Below are 21,181 nucleotides of genomic sequence, written 5' to 3' on the forward strand. Positions count from 1 at the left end.
TGCGCCACAGCTATTGAACCGGTGCTCTAGAGCCCAGGAGCTGCAGCTACTGAAGCCTACGAGCCCTAGAGCCTGGGCTCCTCAACAAGAGAAGCCACCTCGATGAGAAGCTCATGCACCACAACAAAGAATAGCTCCCACTTGCTGCAACTAGAGACAGCCCACCCAGCAACGAAGATCCAGCACAGCCAAATAAATGCATAAACATTAAAAAAAGAAAAACATGATTTCTAAGACTTGAAAAAACAAACACATCACCACAGCAAGTGTCCATGGCTCTAGATTTGGGACTAGACACTGGTTCCAGGCACCAGAATGCTGAGTTTGGCGGCCCCCATCTCATATATACTTCTGAACACTCAGGAAGCTGGAGACAGGCCATCACGCATTGCTGGCTGCAACACCCCACATTTGCATGACCTTTCTTGCCAGCAAAAATCGGCTAACATCAGCAGGCCAATGGCTTCCAAATCTTACTTATTGGCAGAATCTACCTGTACCTGGGATTCTAACTGCTACTGAGTCTGGGAAATAAAATTTTAACTTTTTAGATTCTGAAAGGAATGGATTGCACGTCTCAATTGACTACATCCAACAAAGATGGACTCAGAAGTAGAAACTTAACATGTTTAGTATTGGGAAGACAAGAGGGTTCCTATCAGATTTCCTATTATTATTTTTCCTGTAAAAGAAAGGGTGAAGTCAACTGTTGCTGAGTGTTTTAGTTTCTCTAGTTATTGTGTAGACAGCAGCAGTGAACTGGCCAGACTGACATTTGTTGAAGTCCCTCTTAAGGCTGGAAGTCATGAATTTGTAGAGAACAGTCTGTCCCATTGGGTACTTTCTCCAGTTGTGTTTGGCTTTTTAGGTGTTGGCAAAGGGGAAAAGGAGCAGTTGGATTCACCCAGGGTTGAAATTCTTATGAAATCCACATGACAAAAAGACAAGACAGCAAAGGAGATCAAGGTTGTTGCAAGGGTGTTGTTAAAATTATGGATCATGAAAATAAACAGGGTCAAAACTGAAGAAAGGAGAACTATTAGGAAATAGAAAAGTCAATGGCCTGGTGGTGCTGAAAAGTTGGAAAGACACCACAGAGGAGCTGGTAAAATCTGTAAGGCGAATTTTGTTTTCAGGCACCCTCATTCACACACAGGCTAATGGACCACAGCCTTGTCTAACTCAATGAAGCTTAAGGCATGCCATGTGGGGCCACCCAAGATGCACGGGTCATGGTGGAGAGGTCTGACACAACGTGGTCCACTGGAGAAGGGAATGGCAAACCACTTCAGTATTCTTGCCTTGAGAACCACATGAACAGTATGAAAAGGCAAAAAGATAGGACACTGAAAGATGAACTCCCCAGGTCGGTAGGTGCCCAATATGCTATTGGAGATATGGTTGGATGGCATCACCGACTCAATGGACATGGGTTTGGGTGGACTCTAGGAGTTGGTGATGGACAGGGAGGCCTAGAGTGCTGAGGTTCATGGGGTTGCAAAGAGTCGGAAACGACTGAGCAACTGAACTGAATCCTGCTGCTAAGTCACTTCAGTCGTATCCGACTCTGTGCGACCCCCTAGACTTCAGCCCACCAGGCTCCCCCGTCCCTGGGATTCTCCAGGCAAGAACACTGGAGTGGGTTGCCATTTCCTTCTCCAACGCGTGAAAGTGAAGTCGCTCAGTCATGTCTGACTCTTAGCGACCCCATGGACTGCAGCCTATCAGGCTCCTCCATCCATGGGCTTTTCCAGGCAAGAGTACTGGAGTGGGGTGCCATTGCCTTCTCTGGAACTGAATCCTGGATATCCCCTAAACAGGGAAAGGGGTAACGTTTAACTCAGAAGGTAGAAAAACATAACTGTGATCCTACAGCTTTGATGCCACAACTAGGTTCATTCACATCTCTGCTTCACCGCTTGTAAGACGCGTGACAACGGGCAATTCAATTACCCTGAAACTCCGTTTTCCCTTCTTCAAAAGTGGGAGAAAAATATTATCGTATGATGGTGAGAAGATTTGAGATAATGCGCGTAATGTGGTTAACACAGTGCCTGGCACACAGGAAGCGCTGAACACGTAGAAGCTGTTACTTTTACATTTGAAACAGAAAATCAAGGAAAGGTTACAATGAGAGAATTTCTAAGCGCACAGTGCTGTTTTACAGAACTTCTGGATTACTATGCGCATGCGCCAGTCCGCGAGCTACGCCTAGGACGGGCACTGCGCATGCGCCGGAAGTTGCAGCCGGGAAGCCAGCGAGGTCGGTTCCGCCCGAGTCTAACATGGCGGCGCCCTTTGTCTGCTCTGAAGTGCCGTCCCCGGCCTTCTCGCGGCCGTGATGCACCTCCTTCTGTGGTGGGGTCCAGGACATGGCAGGTGAGGGTCAGCAAGCACCCGGGGCCGGGGGAGTCCCAGGAGTCGGGCGGAGGCGGCGGAGGATGGGACGCGGCGGGACGCCGGGGACGGTTGTGTGGGGGAGGGGAGGGAAGTGGACTGGGACGGGAACCCGGACTGAGGGGACCCCGTACATGAGGGTGCAGGACAAATGGGTAGGGGGGCGCTGCCCGGCGAGCGGGCGGATAGTGGGCGGGCGGACTGGACTCGCCGTCCCGGCGAGGGAGCGCGAGTCGCCTCCGGGCTGGGTGACACCCCAGCTGGTGGCATCTCCGCCCCCGCCGCCCGGCTGTCACCGCCCCTTGACCCCGCGTGCCGCGGCGGGTGGGCGTTCTGAGGCCGCGAGGTGGCGGGGTGCCAGCGCAGCTCACTTTGGCCGGCGGGGCTGGAGGACACATGCCTGTGAGGGCCTAGAAGGAGTTTGTCGTGGTGGAGACCGATACTGCCCCTATATGAGATCACTTCATTCATTCATTCGTTCCACAGACGGTGGTTCAACTCCTGATGTGTTCAGAGGATAGAGCGAGTGGTTAAAAAGTGTAGGCTGTGGAGCCAAGCAGCCGGGTTTGAATCCTGTCTTGGTGCTTGCCAACTGTGTCCTTTGGCACGTTGGTTCCTCACCTCGTGCCTCGGTTTTCTTATCCTTAAAGCATGGTTGAGAATAAAATCTGCCTCCTAAAACGATTATAAAGGTTAAATGAGGTAATCGGTGTAAAGTGCTAAGAAGGCCTGCTGGCACAAAGTAAATGCTGTGTGTGCTTGTTGCTGTTATTTTTTGTATAATCATCATCACCCAGAGCTCAGAAACTCAAGTGGGAGACATACTGCAATGTAGGCAATTCTGATATGATGGGAAAAAAGCAGAAAACACTGGAAACACTGAGTAGAGGCACCTCACTCAGTTTAGGCAAATCCAGGAAGGCTTCTGTTCCCCAGGAAACAGAACTGGAGGATGCTTGGAGAGTGCAGGCAGAAAAGGGGAAGAGTGTTCTCAGCTGAAGATGGAAGGTGTGAGAAAGCTGCCTAGGGACAGAGATGAAAGACACTAGTGTATGGTCTGGTCCTTGGGGGTCTTGTTTGGGGAGGGAAAGCAGCCATGGGGCAAGAGGCATCCTTAGTTCCCCAACCACGGATCCTGTAGTGCAATCTCCCCTAGGGAAGATTTTAAACCTAGCTGTGGACTTGCAATTTTAGGTTAATGAGAACGCATTTAAGAATCAGATTTGTGGATTAGAAAGATCATGCTAGTGAAGACTGTATTAAAGGGAATGGGCCTGGAGGCCAGTTAAGAGGCTACTAGAACTGTGGAGGTGAGAGATGACCATGGCCTTGAGTTAGATAAGAGGCAGAAGGTGGGGAGAGATGTGTTGGAGGTAGACTTAACCAAAGTTGGTGATGACTTAGATGGGGGATTTAGGGGCTGGGGGAGAGGTCAGGGTTGGCTCTGAATTTTTGACTGGTGGATGGCGATGCTGCTCAGTGGGATAGGGAACAGGATAGGGAGGGGATTTAAGGAGAGAAGATATATTTTGTTTTGAACATGTCTGTTGTTAGTGCCTGTAAAACTTTCAAGTGGAACCGTCCATTGGTGATCTAGCATCCATCAAAAGTCACTACAGTTATGGGAAGGGATGTGTCACCTGGGTGAGGGTCTGGAGTGAGAAGCATGGTTTCTGGGACATCCCTGGGGAATGCCAGTGCAGTAAGACTACTTGGGCACAGCCTCATTGCTTTGCTTATCAACCTTGTGTTATGTCTTTTGATCAGCAGGCTTTCCCGAGTGTAGGGGGCTTTCCTGAGTGTAGGGGGCTTTCCTGAGAGTAGGGACTGGGACTAGGTTTATTCATCTTAGTATCCCAGCTGTCCAGCACGGGGTCTGGCCTGCAGCAGCCCAGTCACAATCCAGTGTAACATTTATTGAGCACTGCCTTTGTGCCAGACTCAGTGCTCTGTATTTGCCTGTATTTGGTGGATACAAGAGCAGCTCTTAGAATCCTGCAGGTTCTCATCAGATTTTCTGCTTGGTCTTTGATTCAGGTAATGAGCTGGAGGAGGAGAGCCAAGCTGGAGTTTCCCCAGACAAACTGTCGGAACAGAGTAGCCTGGGCTACTTGGAAATCTGAGGTAAGTTTGTTAAGACTCAAAGATGAAACAAACCAGGAGGTCGATTTGTTTGTCCTTCTTCTCTAGGCACAGCGTGCTTCAGCTCACCCTTTCCAGACAACTTTTTCTTTAAAAGTGTACAGTAATGACAAAATCCTAGTTAGTTTGGTTAGGAGAATGTTGATAATATTGTTGTCATTTTACTGACAAAGATCATGCTACATTAATCCCTGGGCAGTGTTCACACCTTGTTTTAATTAAGTACAATCTAAAATGCTCCAAAATGTAGTGGTTGAAAGGAAATAGAAATTTATTCCTGTCCCTTAACAGTCTGGGAGTAGGCAGTCCAGACTGTGAGAGTAGCTCACTCTGTTATGCAGTCATCCAGAAGCAGGGTTCCATTGATCATGTGGCTTTCCTTGCTCAAAGGCTTCCATCTCATGGACTGAGCAGGCTGCTCTGGATCCTGCCATTGTGTCTGCACTCCATATGGCAGAGAGGGAAAGACAGAGTAGGGAGCACATACCCATTCCTTTTAAGGTTCTAATGTTTAAAGATACATATTTTTGTACAATGTGTCCCCAAACCCCAGCCTCTGGTGTACAACCCAAGGAGGAATCAGGACTGTTCCAATGCTGGAGGGAAGGCTGGCTGAGAGAACCTGTTCTGTTCCCAGTGTGACTGGATTGCTGCCTCTGATGGTTAGGCCTGAGGGAAGGCCACTCACTGTTGGAACAGGGTGGGGTGTGTTCCCTGGCCCCCTGGCCCCCTGGCCCCCTAAGGCAGGCTCCTCTGGCTTTGGGTTGTTCATGTTGCTTGGGTCCAGGGAGTCCATGCTTGCTTACACAGTCACTGTTTTTTGTGCCTGCTGTGTCAGACACTGCACTGGGGGCTCAGGGTGTGCATATGAGGGAGATGGATCCTGGGATCAAGGTGCTCTTAGCCACATGGATAATCACAGTATGGGCTTCCCAGGTGGCTCAGTGGTAAAGAATCCACCTGCCAATGCAGGAGACATGGGATCAATCCCTGGGTCAGGAAGATCCTCTGGAGAAGGAGATGGCAATACCACTCCAGGATTCCTGCCTGGAGAATCCCATGGACAGAGGAGCTTGGCGGGCTACAGGCCATGGGGTTGCAAAGAGTCGGATACAACAGAGCAACTAGACAACAAAAAACAGAATTTCTGGGTTATGGGGTGCTGGTTAGAAGCATGAACTTCTAAGTCAAAGATACTTGAGCCTAACATACCTGGTCCTTACACTTACTAGCTGTGTGCCTTTGGACAGAGTACTTGACCTCTCTAAGCCTCCGTTTCCTCGGGTTTGTAGTGGGAATAATGATGACCTCACGCCAGCTTTATTTAAAGGGTGGAATTATTAATGAGGTAATGCATGTAAAATGCTTTATCTAGTCTTTGAGTCCACAGTTGGTATCTAGTGTTACTATGTGTTAATTAGGAGAGGATGACCTAACAACAACCTCCTATGAGGGTCAAGAAAGTGCAGAGTTGAGGAAGAAAAAAATGCTTAGGATAGGAAAGTAAGTGACCTTCTTACATCTGACCCGGTTCCTGGCCCAGCTGACTGTTAACTGCGTCTGCGTGCCCTCGTGCCCGGGCCCTTCTGTGCACATGCATGCCTGTGTGTGTATACAGGAAAGACATTTTAAAGCGTCAGGTGGCTTGATTTTGTTGCATGTAAACTGAGCCTTCAGTCTAGAATGCCAAAAGGGCAGCCTCTGTGGGCCGAGCTCCAGTTTGAACAGTTTGCCACAAAAAAGACCAGGTATCCACTCTCTACTGCCCTGGAATTCCCCCAGGGATGGTGCCACACGGGTGGCACAGAGGTTCTCAGACCTGGTGTCTGGCAGGGTAACGGACACCACCAAAGGGCAGGACTCCAACCTCACAGGAAGCGAAAAACTCCAAGTACATTTTGTGCACAAAGCATATTGTCCTAGAGGCCATGATTTACCAAAATCTACTTCTTCTGCCAGCCACATTTTTAAATGATTGAAATAATAGAGGTCACAAAGAGTAGGCGTTTTAGCACCAAGTGCTTTTAGCAGTTGCTCCACGTGTGTGTGTTCAGTGTCAGCATAGGTGTCTGGCACTCTCAGAGGTCCTCATGGCTATCAATAGCTTAACAGTCTGAGGGCTACCTACGGTTGACCTCAGTGATGTAGTCACAGATGCATACAGAAAGCCAGGGCTCTTACATTCACACCTGCTTGTTAGGAATCGGAGAGATCAGCCTTGAGCTTCAAAGGAAGGAAGCGGAGGGCATGGTTAGAGTTGAGAGTTGCTCACTTGTGTCTAAAGAGCAGCATGCAGAGCCTCAGAGGTGGCAGTTCCTGCTGAGAGTCTGGACCCAGCCTGAAAGCAGCTTTGGTGGGTTCATTGTCACATCAAAAATGTACTCAGCTTCTGGTCTTAAAAGGTCTGGCAGTAGAACCTGTTCCTCCTACCCCACCCACTCCACTTCCTCTCCTGACCTGATTCATTTAAGCAGTACCTTTCCTGTCCTGAGTGGAAGGCTCCAGGGCCCAGTGGGAAGTTGTCTCCAGCTCAGGAGCCTGGGTGGTGAAGCATTTCTCATTTCTGTAGTCTCAGAGCTGGGTGGGCCCCTGTCAGGGACTTTCCTGGTTGAGTGTAACTCAAGTCAGCTGCCTAAGTTAATGCTTCAAATCATGGCTTAAAGTCAGAAATAACATTGTTTAATTTTGTAAGTTGTCTTGTTAAATATTGAATAGATACAAAAGAATATATACCACCTGAAGGATAAGCATACAAGGAACATCCATATACCCATCACCTCCTTTACACTAAAGACTGTTCCCATTACCTTTGAAGCGCCCCCCCCCCTCCCCCCGATCCTGTCCCAGTCCCACCCCAGCGTAATCACTGGATTTGGCTTTTACTGTGTTCATGCTTTTCTTTTCTTTTTTCTTTTGGTGTTTTTTCTTTTTTGGCCCCATGGCTTGTGGGATCTTAGTTCCCTGACCAGGGATTGAATCTAGGCCATGGCGCTGCAAGTGCCAAGTCTTAACCACTGGATCGCCAGGGAATTCCCATCTCTTGCTTTTCTTTATAGTTTTACCACATGTGTTTGTGGTGCTAAACAATGTCATTATTTAATTTTGCCTGATTTTGGACTCAGTACATCATCTTTTTTTTTTTTTTAATTTAATCAGATCATTTAATTTTTTAAATTATTTTTTTCTACACAAAGTCAATTTTTGCATTGTACTCTTGGCAATGGTGAAAAATAAAGGGGAAAAAAGCAAGGACACAGAGGAGAAATAGAACAATTAACCATCATGTGAAGTTATATACTCACATTCTCTGCACATACACATTCAAATTGGAAATTTAAAAATAATTTGCTAAGATATTTTTTTTACTCTCAAGTACATCTATCTCCAATTAATGCTTAACCACTCCCCAGGGCTATCTTAGTATTAAATTTTACAGACTAGCTTTGGATATGAAGAGACAGAATTACGATTCTTGTGTTCTTTAGTTTGGCCATGATTAGGAAGTATAATTTTCCATTGGTTAATAAAAAACCTTGAAGGAGTAGTAGATTTTTTAAAAAATTTATTTATTTAATTTTTCTGTTTCTCCATTGCTGCCTTGCAAATAAATTCTTCAGTACCATTTTTCTAGATTCCGTATGTATATGTTAGCATTTGATATTTATCTTTGTCTTTCTGTCTTCATTCTGTACAATAGGCTTTAGGTTCATCCACCTCTTTATTTATTTTTTTCCTCTTTATTTTATTTATTTTTTTAAATTTTATTTTATTTTTAAACTTTACATAATTGTATTAGTTTTGCCAAATATCAAAATGAATCCGCCACAGGTATACATGTGTTCCCCATCCTGAACCCTCCTCCCTCCTCCCTCCCCATACCATCCCTCTGGGTCGTCCCAGTGCACCAGCCCCAAGCATCCAGTATCGTGCATCGAACCTGGTCAGTATATCATCTTGTTTTTCTCAGTGATGTAAATTTTTTGCTTAACACGTGTTCTTGAGGTTAATCCATGTTGCATATAGGTGTGTTTCGTTTTCACTGGTGAGTTGTGTCCTGTTGTATGAGAATTTACGCATCCTTTCTATTGTTGATGGATGTTTGTTTTCAGTATTTTGCTGAGACAGACAGTGATACTGTGACCGTTCCTGGGGCACGTGTGTGCAGCCTGTCAGGATACACCCCAGGGAGGAGGACTGAATCCTAGGGTATGTGCATCTTCAGTTTGACTAAATACAGTAATACCAAGTTGTTTCCAGAGTGGTTTCCCCAGTTTACTCAGCTGACAATTCTGCCTGCTTCACATCCTCCGAACAATGGTATCATCAGATTTAAAACTTTTTACTAATCTGTTGGAAGCTCAGTGATACCTCACGTGGTTTTGATTTGCATCTTCATGGTTTTTAGTGGGTTGAGCATCTTTTCATGCACTAATGGATCATTCAGCTTTCAGCTTCTCTGAAAAAATGGCTTAAATCTTTTTGCTCATTGTTTTATTGAGTTGTCTTTTTATTATATGGAGACTTTTTTCTCCCTGTTTTTTTGTTTTGATATTAATCCTTTGTCAGTTAGATGTGTTGAAACTATCCACTTCCAGTTTGTGGCTTGTCTTGTCACTCTAGTTTTTTTAATGAACAAAAATTCTTAGTTTTAATGTCATTTATTAACTTTTTCTTAATAGTTCTCACTTATTTCTTTTTAAGAACTTCCTCCCTGCTTCAAGTTTATAAAGGTATTTCCCCATGTATTGTCTTCCAAATGTTTTATGATTCTTCACCTTTTACTCTTAAGTCTTTAGTCTGTTCATAATAATTTTGTATATGGTTTGAGATAGGAGATAATTTTTTCCTTTTTTTAAATAAGCACATCAGATTAAGCCTGTACTATGTACTGAAAAATACATTCCTGTTTTGTGAATCTTTAAAGTCACCAGTGACCACCGTCGTGCACCAGGCGCCCACACGTGTGCGTGCTCTTTCTGGGCCCTTTACCATCTGTCTCTGTCTATGTGCCAATATCCTGCCAATTTCATTTCTCAGTTCTTTTATTTTTTTCTATTTTCTGTTTATTTATTTGGCTGCACCAGGTCTTAGATGCAGTGCACAGAATCTCTGATCTTCTAGTTGTGGCACACGGGATCTTTACTTGCAGCTTACAAACTCTTAGTTACAGCATGTGGGATCTAGTTCCCTGACGAAGGATCGAACCCAGGTTCCCTACATTGGGAGCGGGAGTCTTAAGCCACTGGGCCACCAGGAAAGTCCCTTTGAGTTCTTATATAACAATTCTTGGTATCTGGTAAGGTTTTGGCTTTCTACTATCTTCATTTTGGATTATGTTTATCAAATTCCATAAAAATTGTTGGAGTCTTTTATTAGAATCACTTTGAATTTTATTACAATTGAATTTATTACATGTCAGTTTGGATAGAGGTGATGTTTATATGATATTGATCTTCTGATTCATGAACATGGCATATCTCTCAATTTACATGACTTGCCAGTTTCTAATTTTGTGAAGTGAAGTTTGCTCAGTTGTGTCCGACTCTTTGCAACCCCATGAACTATACAGTCCACGGAATTCTCCAGGCCAGAATACTGGAGTCGGTAGCCATTCCCGTCCCCAGGCGATCTTTCCAACCCAGGGATCAAACCCAGGTCTCCCGCATTGCAGGTGGATTCTTTACCAGCTAAGCCACAAGGGAAGCCCAAGAATACTGGAGTGGGTAGCCTATCCCTTCTCCAGCAGATCTTCCTGACCCAGGAATCAAAACGGGGTCTCCTGCATTGCAGGTAGATTCTTTATCAACTGAGCTACCAGGGAAACTTTAGTCAGTGTCTTTGCACTTTTCTCCCAAGCAGTTAGGACCTTATCACACTTTAGTTCCTGATACTCCCTCCTCAGCTTTTAGTCCATAGGTGTATAGTTTGGCTCTTTTATGTTTTGGTCGTGCTGGGTCTTGGCTGCTGCATGGACTCTCTCTGGTTGTGGTGAGCGGGGGTAGCTCTTCCTGTGGCGGCTTCTCTTGTTGCTGAGCGCAGGCACTAGGCACATGAGCTAAGTCATTGTGGTGCCCCGGCTCAGCTGCTCTGTGGCATGTGGGGTCTTCCCAGACTGGGGATCGAACCGGTGACTCGTGCATTGCCAGACAGATTCTTGACTACTGGACCACCAGGGAAGCCCCCAGATACGCTTATTTCTTATTTACTATTTTAGTTGGTCCTCCCTCCTTGCATCAAATACTTTCATTTTGGGATCACTTTTTATCTACCTGAAGTGTATCTTTTACAGTGTATGACTTTGGGGTGTAGTCCATGGGGGGCCATCTAGTGGTTACAGACTCTCCCAGAGGAATTGTACACCTCTCCATCAGGTGCCTTGATTTGATATGGGCTGTTTTCTGTGCCATTTTCTTTCCACTAAGATATAACCCTTTGGGACCCAGCTTTATTCTGGAGGGACCTCCCTTTTTGGGGAGAGGGGGAGAACTTGAGCTTGCCCAGTTCTGCAGATGCCTTTGCTGCCCACCCTCAAAGCTCCACTTGCTATCTGAATTCCAGCCTTTGCTTAAGTTTGTTTGACCTGTCAGTCTTCCTTGTTGATTTGCCAGTTCTTTGATGCATTTTAACAGATGTCATACAGTTTTTCTTCAGCATTTGTAGCCCTGTGTCATGAGAGTCAGTCGGGGTACCTGGTATGGTGTGTTGTTGTTTACTTGCTAATTCATGTCTGACTCTTTTATGACCCCATGGACTGCCCACCAGGCTCCTCTGTCCATGGGATTGCCCCAGCAAGAATATTGGGGTGAGTTGCTGTTTTCCTTCTCCAGGGGATCTTCTTGACCCAGGGAGCAAACCCAGGTCTCCTGCGTTGGCAGGTGGATTCTTTACCACTTGAGCCATCAGGGAAGCCCCTACCTGGTGTGCCATGCTTTCAGAAATTAAGATGCTTCAGAGTTTCAATTTTATGTTTCATTTGGCAGTTGCAAACTGAAGATCAGAACTAAGACTTAACATCGCTCATTTCTGACTTTTTGAAAAAATATATAACATGTTTTGTAACACTAATTAGTGTAAAGAAAGGGAGTTGCCAGTTAATGGCAGAGAATTTGCCCTTTTGGGACAGACTGAGGATCCAGTGAATGAAGAATTCTTTGTCTGTCCATGGAAGTTTTGTCCCTGTTTAAAGTGAAAAGAGCACACCTCATAGAGTGTGGTGGACTTTGGCCTTGGCTCCGGGCATGTCATTGAGACCTGGGTGGAATGACAACTTCTCTAAGCCTTATTTTGCTCATCTGCACAATGAGGGTGATCATATTACTACTTTCCCAAAGAATTAGTGTGAACATTTGATGAGGTTGTGTATGTAGGAAACACTCTGCAGGCAGGTTGCCCCGGCAGCTATTCCAGTTTCTCCCTAGTGGCTGCTGTTGGACTTGTGCGCCCCACGTGTCACTGCCCTTGGGAAACAGCGAGCCAAGTATTTCTCTTGCCAGTAACCTCCCCTCAAGTGTTCAGCATAGTGGGACTTATTATTAGCACAGCTCTGTTTTCTCTGGACCCAGTCCCACAGTCCTTTACCAGGAGTCACTATTTCCTTACAGCTGGGTAATACCCCATCAGGCTGGGAAATCGTAGCCTCCGCATGGTGGGCTCTCTGGTCAGTTACTCATATCTAGGCATTTTTAATTTGTACCTAACCGATGAGCACATTTAGAATCTGCATTGGTGTTGACAGGCTGCAGCCTGACACAGTGTACCACTTTCTGCTCCTGCTCGCTGGGGACATGCTCTGGACCAGAGTGGAAACTCAGTCTTTTCGATCTTTGCCACCATTTGTGAATTTCCTGTTCATTTCTTTGGCTTGTTTTTCTGTTAGAAGATTTTTTTTCTTGCTGTTTACTTTTTAATAACAGCTTTATTGAGATAGTCACATACCATACAATTCACCTCTTTTAAGTGCACAATTCAGTGGCTTTTAGTTTATTCACAGAGTTGTGCAACTGTCACAACCAGAACATTTTCATCATCCCCAGGAGACACCTGCCACCCATTAGCAGTCATTCCCCATTCACCTCTGTCTCCCCCAGCCCAAAGCAACCATTTTCTATCATTATGGATTTGCGTATTCTAGGCATTTTGTATAAATGGAATCATGCATCTTAGTCTTTTGTGGCTGGCTTCTTTCACATAGCACGATATTTTCAAGGTTCAATTCAAATTGTAGCACGTATCAGTACTTTCTTATTATCAAATAATTCTCTGCATGCTGCATTTTATTTACTTATTCATTAGTTGATGGACATTTGGACTGTTGTGACCTTTTTTAAAAAGTTAATTTTTGACTGTGCTAAGTCTTCGTGGCTGCACGTGGGCTTCCTCTGGTTGCAGTGAGCAGGGACTACTCTGTAGTTGCTGTGCAGGCTCCTCATTGCAGCGGCTTCTCCTGTGGCGCATGGGCTCTGGGACATGTGGGCTTCAGTAGTTGCAGCACATGGGCTCCGTAGTTGTGGTGCGCAGGCTTGGTGGTCCCACAGCATGTGTAATCTTTCTAGACCAGAGAGCGAACCTGTGTCCCCTGCATTGGCAGGTGGATTCTTGACCTCTGGATAACTAGGGAAGTCCTGCTTTGACCTTTTGACTGTTCTGAATAATGCTGCTGTGAACATTTGTCTACAAGCTTTGTGTGGACATATGTTTTCTTTTTTTTTTTTTTTTTTTTAATTTTATTTTATTTTTAAACTTTACATAACTGTATTAGATTTGCCAAATATCAAAATGAATCCGCCACAGGTTTACATGTGTTCCCCATCCTGAACCCTCCTCCCTCCTCCCTCCCCATACCATCCCTCTGGGTCGTCCCAGTGCACCAGACCCAAGCATCCAGTATTGTGCATCAAACCTGGACTCGCAACTCATTTCATACATGATATTTTACATGTTTCAATGCCATTCTCCCATGGACATATGTTTTCATTTGATTAAAGTTCTTTATATTTTGGGACTGCTAACCCTTATTTCCCATATAGGCTGTAAATATTTTCCCCCCAGTTTATATTTGCATTTGGGAAGTTGAGAATATAAGGGTAGAAATGTGAATGAGACAGAACATTTAGGTTTCTGACCTATCTTTCATGCCCTTAAGAATTAAGTTCGGGTACCGTCACTTTCTCATCATGGTCCCATTAAGTGGCCCCTTGGGACTGACCTGCTTCCTTACATGGCCTTGCAGGTGCTCTGTCTGCCTCTCTTTCTGTGTCTCTATCTGTCTCTTGCCCTGCTTGCCCTCGGACCAGCAACCAGGCAGTGCTTAGGGTGGTTTCCAAGTTTCTCTCAGAAGCTCGCACTTCAAAAGGGGCTGGCTGAAAAACCGCCAGGGTTGCAAGTCATTCGTTAAAAGGCTTCCAGCAGCTTTGCTGATTCATGCTGCTGCAGGTGCTGGGTGGAGGGGCAGGAGGCCAGCTGCACTGTTTCTTCAGGGCCAGCTCGGGGTGATCTGCTTCTCCTCCTCCCGGGGCTGCAGTCCAAACATTGCTGTCTTCTGGAGCAGCACTCAGCATCTGGATCTGAGGAGCCTAACAGTTTGAAGAAATCCTTAGAGGTAGAGGCACTGAATTCTTGGCCACTTTTTGTCCAGGCCTGTCTTAAGTTTTTGAGGTGTCTGAAAATACTTCTCTAAAATATCCTTACTCTTAGTTTTTCCCAGTCAAGTTTTACCAAATATTAACTTCAGTTTAATCCTATATGGAATAGTGAATGTACAGTTTGAGGTCAGCTTATATAGGTCATAGATATTAGTATATAGTTCATAGTTGATGTTCATGTCACCTTTCCCTTCTCCAGGGGATCTTCCCAACCCAGGGACCGAACCCGGGTCTCCCACATTGCAGGTGGATTCTTTACCAGCTGAGCCACAAGGGAAGCCCAAGAATACTGGAGTGGGTAGCCTATCCCTTTTCCAGTGGATCTTCCTGACCCAGGAATCATACTAGAGTCTCCTGAGTTGCAGGTGGATTCTTTACCAACTGAGCTGTCAGGGAAGTCCAAGTATATAGTTAATAGTTGATGTTCATGTCCTATATGGTTCCTGTTCCTAGTTGGAAATCTTATTTCCAATATAAGGAAAGTTTTAGATTAAAAAAAAAAAAAAGCTAGGTGCTAGGTAAATATGTCATTTTTATTGTCATTCACATGGTATCTGTTATACTTCAAATGCATGCATTTGTAATCTTCAGTCTTGTTAATGAAATCATTTACTCAACATTTATTAAATCTGAACAGTAGAAGGGACCTTCGAAGTCACTAATCCTAATGAGAAAACAAACCCAGAAAAAGTCAGTCACATGAAAATCACATGTTACATTGATACATACATCTACCTTCTAGTAATTATTGGATTGAATACTGGAGTGGGTTGCCATTTCCTTCTCCAGGGGATCTTCCTGACCCAGGGATTGAACCCAGGTCTCCTTCATTGCAGGCAGACGCTTTAACCTCTGAGCCACCACAGAAGTCCAGTAATTATTAATAGTATTCAACTTACTTCTTTCTTTATTTTGGATTCTTGATCTTAACTAGTACCTTGGGACGACTAATCCTTCCTTTAGAATTGTCATGTTTTATCTTCTTTCTCGATGAAAGCTGCTTTGCTCCTCCAAAATCATCATGTTCTTCGTAGAAAAGAAGGTGGCTTTTGCTGTTAAGTACAAAGTACCTGTGCCTTGCCTTCTGGTTACTATTGAGTGGAAGAAGTATTGCAGTTTGCAGGGCCCTTTTCTGATCTTTTTTCAGGTTGAAGCTTTATCTCTCATGGGTACCTGGCTTACTGATGAGATTTTACATCCATTTTTGTTTTTATTATTTTAAATTTAAAAAAATTTTTATTTGGCTGCGCCGAGTCTTAATTGAAGCACACAGGATGTTTTATTGCAGCATGCAAATTGTTAGTTGTGGCATGTGTGATCTAGTTCCCTGACCAGGGATCAAACTTGTCCCCCTGCATTGGGAGCAGGGAATCTTAGCTACTAGACCACCAGGGAAGTGCCTATGTCCGTTTTTAGACAATAGGGAAGGGAGGCGAGCGTTGGGTTCCCCGCTTTCCTGTTACAGATTGATGTTGCTGGCCTGGGTTTATGTATAATAACAGTGATGGCCACAGCAGCTTTGTGAAGTGGACACTTTTAATACCATCCCTGTTTCACAGAAAGGAAACTGAGATGCAGAGATTTAAGTAGTCTTGCCTGAGGGACTTAACTAGCTTTGGCTGGATTCCAAGGCAGGAGTTCTAACCGGGTCAGGGGAGCCAGCTCCCTGAAGTCGTGTGCTGAATTGTGTGTGTGACTCCCGGGAGAGGCCTTCAGGGCCGTCGCAGAGTCAGAGGGGTTCATCCGCGTCTGGAAAAGGCCACCAGCTGCTCTTCTTGGGGATTTTCCATTTTGTCCCCTTAAGGAATTTTTGCTTATCAAGTTTTCCCAAGTGATACATTCTTTGTGCAAATTACCATAATGTTCCATTTCCCTTATGAGAAATTTTTTGCTTTTGAGAAGTTTTCGGTCACCAGGTCTTGCAGAAAATGTCTGAAAGGTTATGGTTAAGAGAAAGCGAAGAAGCTCTGACTTTGTGGACATTTTTTTTCTCTCTTTTCTTCTTTCTCCCCTCCTTCCCTCTGTGTTTTACTTTCTCGGTTTTAATATTTTAATCGATAACCTTTTCAAGTGGTAAAATAAAACAGAAAAACCCGGACAGGATGCAAGAGTGAAGAGTGTAACTCCTTTCCATCCTTCCCTTGCTGCTGTGAGGGGATCTCCGTTACCAGGTTCTTGTATGTCCCTCCAGAGTTGTGGGCATTTTCTTTGAAATGTGAGTAAGAGGTCGGAATTCTCAGCCTGGGATGTGGTGGTGGACAAATAGCATGGCCCAGCTTCTCCCGGGCAGGGTTGGGTACTAAATGGTAAGGGATGCTGAGATACTTAAAGCTTTCAAAGGATGCTGATATTCAACAGGACGACTGCTTGCACATGCTGCTCAGAAAGACCCACAGTGAGTGTGTTGGGTTCTGGGCACCAGTCAGCCTCACCTGGCGCCAGCCTGGGGGTAACACTGCCCCATTCCTCATGTCCTGCGGGACCAGCACTGCAGGACTTCCTGAGTTTTTCTGCTTCTGCTCTTGCCCTTTCAGCCGCTCCACACTCATGCAGCCAGAGTGACCTTTCAGAAATGTGAGTCTAACTGTGGCCCTCTTGCTTAAATCTGGCATGACCCCCACGGGCTGGGGAGGAGGCTGAGTCCTGGAGTGACAGGCGTGGCCTCCAGCCTGTCCCTCCACCTGCATTTCTCACCACTCTGTCTACTTGCTTTCTCCTCACTAATCCTTTGCTCCCACCATCAATTCCTCACCTCGGTAAATGACACTGCCACTTGGCCAGTTTCTCAGGCTAAAAATTTTGGTGTCATCCTTGACTCCTTTCTTTTCTCACAACCAACATCTTACTTGGTCAGCCTTTCTGTTGGCGTCACCAAGACATATCCCTAATCCGACTACTTCTCACCTTTCCGCCTACACCTTGTTGGAGGCCACCTTCCTCTCTGGCTTCTCTCCTGGTGTTCGTGTGTCCATCACACTTGCCTCCTTGTAGTCACTCTTCTGTTCTCAGCCCCACCGCACCCCCAGGGCATACTAGCCTACTTAGAAGAAACTCCAAAGCCTGACTTGCCTCTGAAACCCTGGGCGATCTTAGCCTCTACTGCTGCCAACCTTGGTGCCTCTCATCCTCCTGCTCCCTTCCCCTTTCAGGCACTCGGGCCCCTTTGGCCAAGTAACATCCGTCTCCAGACCTTTGCTTTTGCCCTTCCTTATGTCTGTAATTGTCCCCGGGCTTATGGTGGCATGGCTCGCTCTTCACTTCATCCAGGTCTTTGCGTCAATGTCACCTCCTCAGAGAGCTCCTCCTTGACCCTTTTCTGGTTAATAGCCTCGGCTTTCTTTGGTTTTCTTCACAGCACTGAGTATGTGACATTATGTAGGTATTGATTTATTATCTGTCTTCCCCACTAGGCTCAAAGTGGGAATACTGCCCCTAAGGTGAGCACAGAGTAAGCACTCATTAAATATGTGTGTGATTGTTTAGTCTCTGTTTATATCTGTTTCCTGATTTATGGATGGAGGACCCCAGAGGGGAGTACAGTAAGTATATGGGCAGCTGTATCGCACCACAGAGCTTCTGTATTTTAGGGGAGATTTCTCATTCACACGCATAGAACTGATTCTCAAATACGTATTGCTGCTGTTGTGATTAAAAGACTGTGATTAAGAGTTCACTTTTCATAGTGGCTTTATCTGTTAGTTTTTCAGTAGCAAGCACCAAAAGTACAATGATCATTTTGTAAGGGTCCACACAATATTTTGACCTTGAATCAGTCATATTCCACACGGCCAGAAATCTGTTCTGCTGCTGCTGCTGCTGCTGCTAAGTCACTTCAGTTGTGTCCAACTCTGTGCGACCCCATAGACGGCAGCCCACCAGGCTCCCCTGTCCCTGGGATTCTCCAGGCAAGAACACTGGAGTGGGTTGCCATTTCCTTCTCCAATACATGAAAGTGAAAAGTGAAAGTGAAGTCGCTCAGTTGTGTCCGACTCTTAGCGACCCCATGGACTGCAGCCTCCCAGGCTCCTCCATCCGTGAGATTTTCCAGGCAAGAGTACTGGAGTGGGGTGCCATTGCCTTCTCCGAAATCTGTTCTATACCAGGCCTATTCCCCAACTTGATTTGAGAGCAAGGTCCTAGGTGTTGTAAACAGCTGTAAGGAAGAAACAAGAAGTCTGCCCACCCAGCGATGAATATATTATTTATTTATTTATAATTAATTTTAAAAATTATTTTTATTTTTAATTAATTTTTAAATTAAAAAATTGTGTTTATTTATTTTTAGCTGTGTTGGGTCTTCATTGCTGTGTAGGCTTTTTCTCTAGTTGTGGTGAGCGGGGGCCGCCCTCTAGTAGCAGTGTGCCGCTTCTCATTGCGGTGGCTTCTCTTGTTGCAGAGCATAGGCTCTAGGCTGTGTGGGCTTCAGTAGTTGCGGCTCCCCGGCTCCGGAGTACAGGCTCAGTAGTTGCGGCTCCCGGGCTCCGGAGCACAGGCTCGGTAGTTGTGGCGCAAGGGCTTAGTTGTTCTGCAGCATGTGGGATCTTCCTGGATCAGGGATCAAATCCACGTCTCCTGCATTGGCAGGCGGTTTCTTCACCACTGAGCCAGCAGGAAGCCTAGCAGTGGACTTGTTAAACTTCACAGGAGGAGATGTGCAGGTGTAATTTCAGGGCGTGCCCGTGTGCCACCACCCTCGGGGAGTACTGGACAGAGAATGATCGGACCCCAAGCATGTGCCCCATGTTCTGTGTTCTCTTTTTGGTAGCAAGGCCCTTGATCTGCACATACTGGTACAGTGAGTTCTAAACTGCCACAGGTGCTGGGATACAGGACTGCTTTCTGCAGGCTCAGCCAGCCCTTCCCTGCCCAGACACGTTCCTAGAGCGGTGGGGTCAGGGAGATGGGTGTCCACTCCCTCTTTCAGAAGCATGGTTAAATCTTAGAGGTCGTGGAAGTTGTATAGTTTGAAAAGCAACATCAGTGTCACATTTAATTTTATATTTAGACATTATTTTTAGATTTAAAAATCAGTGTTTTTTTAATAACATAAATTCAGCAGAGAAAACAGTACTAAACCTTGGCAGGGAGCATTATATAGAAGGAAGCAGTGATTTTCAGGGTAGGGGCCACTACTCAGTAGAAGATAAAGCATTTGGGGGCTGTTGGGAAGGGCTGAGTCAGGTTTGTGGGTTTATATAAAGTGGAAATTGATTCTAAAAGTTTGAGAAACACAAGCTTAATAGAAGAGCTGTATTTGCTGGGCAAGGAGGCAAGTTCCATAGGGCTGGTTTTGTTGATATTTGCTTCTCTGTCACATTGCACTGAAAAGGGACGGGTTGTCACACTGGGTAGGTTGGTGGGGTTGGGCAGGGAGGTTTCACGTTTGCAGGGCTGGCCTGCTGTGAACTTCCGTTTCCTTGGCCCAGGTTTGTGTATGCCAAGTTGTGTCCAGGAGCCACCAGTATTTCTAGAAAATCAGGAATGCTGATCCTTGTCACTGCTCTCAGATGCCTCCAGGCCTCTGGATGGCTGTGTTGTGTCCAGGCCTGTAGCTGGCACAACTTCTAGGAGCCAGGGACTGTGGTTCATTTAGATCGGCATCTGGTGATTGGCCAGTTGTTTTCTGGCTTAATGGCTTCCCTCTGTGCCACAGTTTGGAAATCCTGCCTGCAGTTTAGTGCTGATAACCTGGGTAATATTTCATGTTTGACAGGTGCCCATTCGACTCTGAGATAGAGTGGTGCTCTGTAGACCCACTCAGAGCTTTGGGCAGGCCAGTCATCTGGAAGCACACTTGGGGTTTACCAGACAGTTGTTTGATATAAAGTGCTTCCCTGACAGAGAAAATCGCTCTTACTTGTTCTTATCCAGTACCCTCTCATCTCTTAACGTTAGTTGGGCTCTGGGATTTTTCCAGATTACATTTAGAAGGAGTAATGAGATTATTACAACGTCTAAACAAGGTTCAAGTCACCAAGTACACTTGAGGTGCCCAGCATGAAAAGATAACGTGGAAACCATCTGATGTGGTCTTCGGCCTAAAAATATATGTAGTCTGCATCTGTTTCCTGGTAGCAATCATTTGCTGAGTGCTTACCATGTGCCAGGCACTGGGCAGGCCCTTTGCTTACATTACTCAATTGGATCATGTAACAAACATGGGAAGTAGTTCCATTGGTTCCAGTATGCAAGAGAAGGTCGTCACCAGCTCGTGTGGTGGGTCCAGGCCCTGGATTTGGCCCTGCTTGGCTTGACCCGAGGTTCTGCTGCCTGCATGGTGCTGAACTGCCTCTTAGGTCCTTACCCTTGGAGGTAGCAGGGTGGAACTTGGTGCCCAGGGTGGCCATGCTCTTAATTTTGAGGTGATTGGACTGTGCCATGTTGAGGACACTCCATAGATGCTGTTTTGTTGATGCTGGGGGGTCTGGGATTCAGGTTTCATTGAACTGAGTAGCGTGGATTTCCTGACACAGTGAGAAACCTTCCTCACCTCAGCAGTCTTTTTGCACATGTTTTGGATCTGAAAAGCAAATGAGCTGGATTGTATTTTCTCTGGTGCCACCGACCCCCTGCACCCCCTGCACTCCTGTCAGCCTTCGAGACCCTTTCTCCTCCTCAGGGTAGCCCGGACCAGAGTGGCCTGGGGCACAGTTGGAAACGACCCTGTTTCTGCATGGGACTGAGTGTGGCACCTGTACCTTGCTTCTTTCTTATTACAGATATCGTTAAATGTTGAAAAATGTTCTTTTATAAAAGTATATGAAATGCACAGGTTTATATAATCTAGGTGAATCCAGATAAAGAAACAGAGAGCTTCCAGTATCTTAGAACACCCCTGATTGTGCCTCCTCCTATCCAGAGAGAACTGTTACCCTGAAATTTTTCATGAATCATTCCCTTTTCTTTACAGTTTTACCATCTGTATCAGTTATCTCTCTCTGTCAGCCAACCATCTCAGCGCTTAGTGGCTTGAACCATCAGCAGTTTTTTGTTTCTCCCCA

At 45.7% G+C, this 21,181-nt stretch overlaps 1 protein-coding gene across 11 annotated transcripts in view; it reads left to right on the forward strand.

The window, feature by feature from the left end:
- Positions 1-2,196: 2,196 nt before the first annotated feature.
- Positions 2,197-21,181, forward strand: part of ZBTB17 (zinc finger and BTB domain containing 17) — a 29,910-nt gene continuing 10,925 nt past the window's right edge. For 10 of the 11 annotated variants that reach the window (XM_055582594.1, XM_055582591.1, XM_055582593.1 and 7 more), the window contains exons 1-2: positions 2,197-2,379; positions 4,435-4,521. The gene's annotated coding sequence lies outside the window, so the exon portion shown is untranslated. The remainder of the gene's footprint in view (positions 2,380-4,434; positions 4,522-21,181) is intronic. The other variant, XM_055582592.1, reaches the window with a different exon arrangement.

This window comes from Bubalus kerabau, chromosome 5, assembly GCF_029407905.1.
Source record: "Bubalus kerabau isolate K-KA32 ecotype Philippines breed swamp buffalo chromosome 5, PCC_UOA_SB_1v2, whole genome shotgun sequence".
NCBI lineage: Eukaryota > Metazoa > Chordata > Mammalia > Artiodactyla > Bovidae > Bubalus > Bubalus kerabau.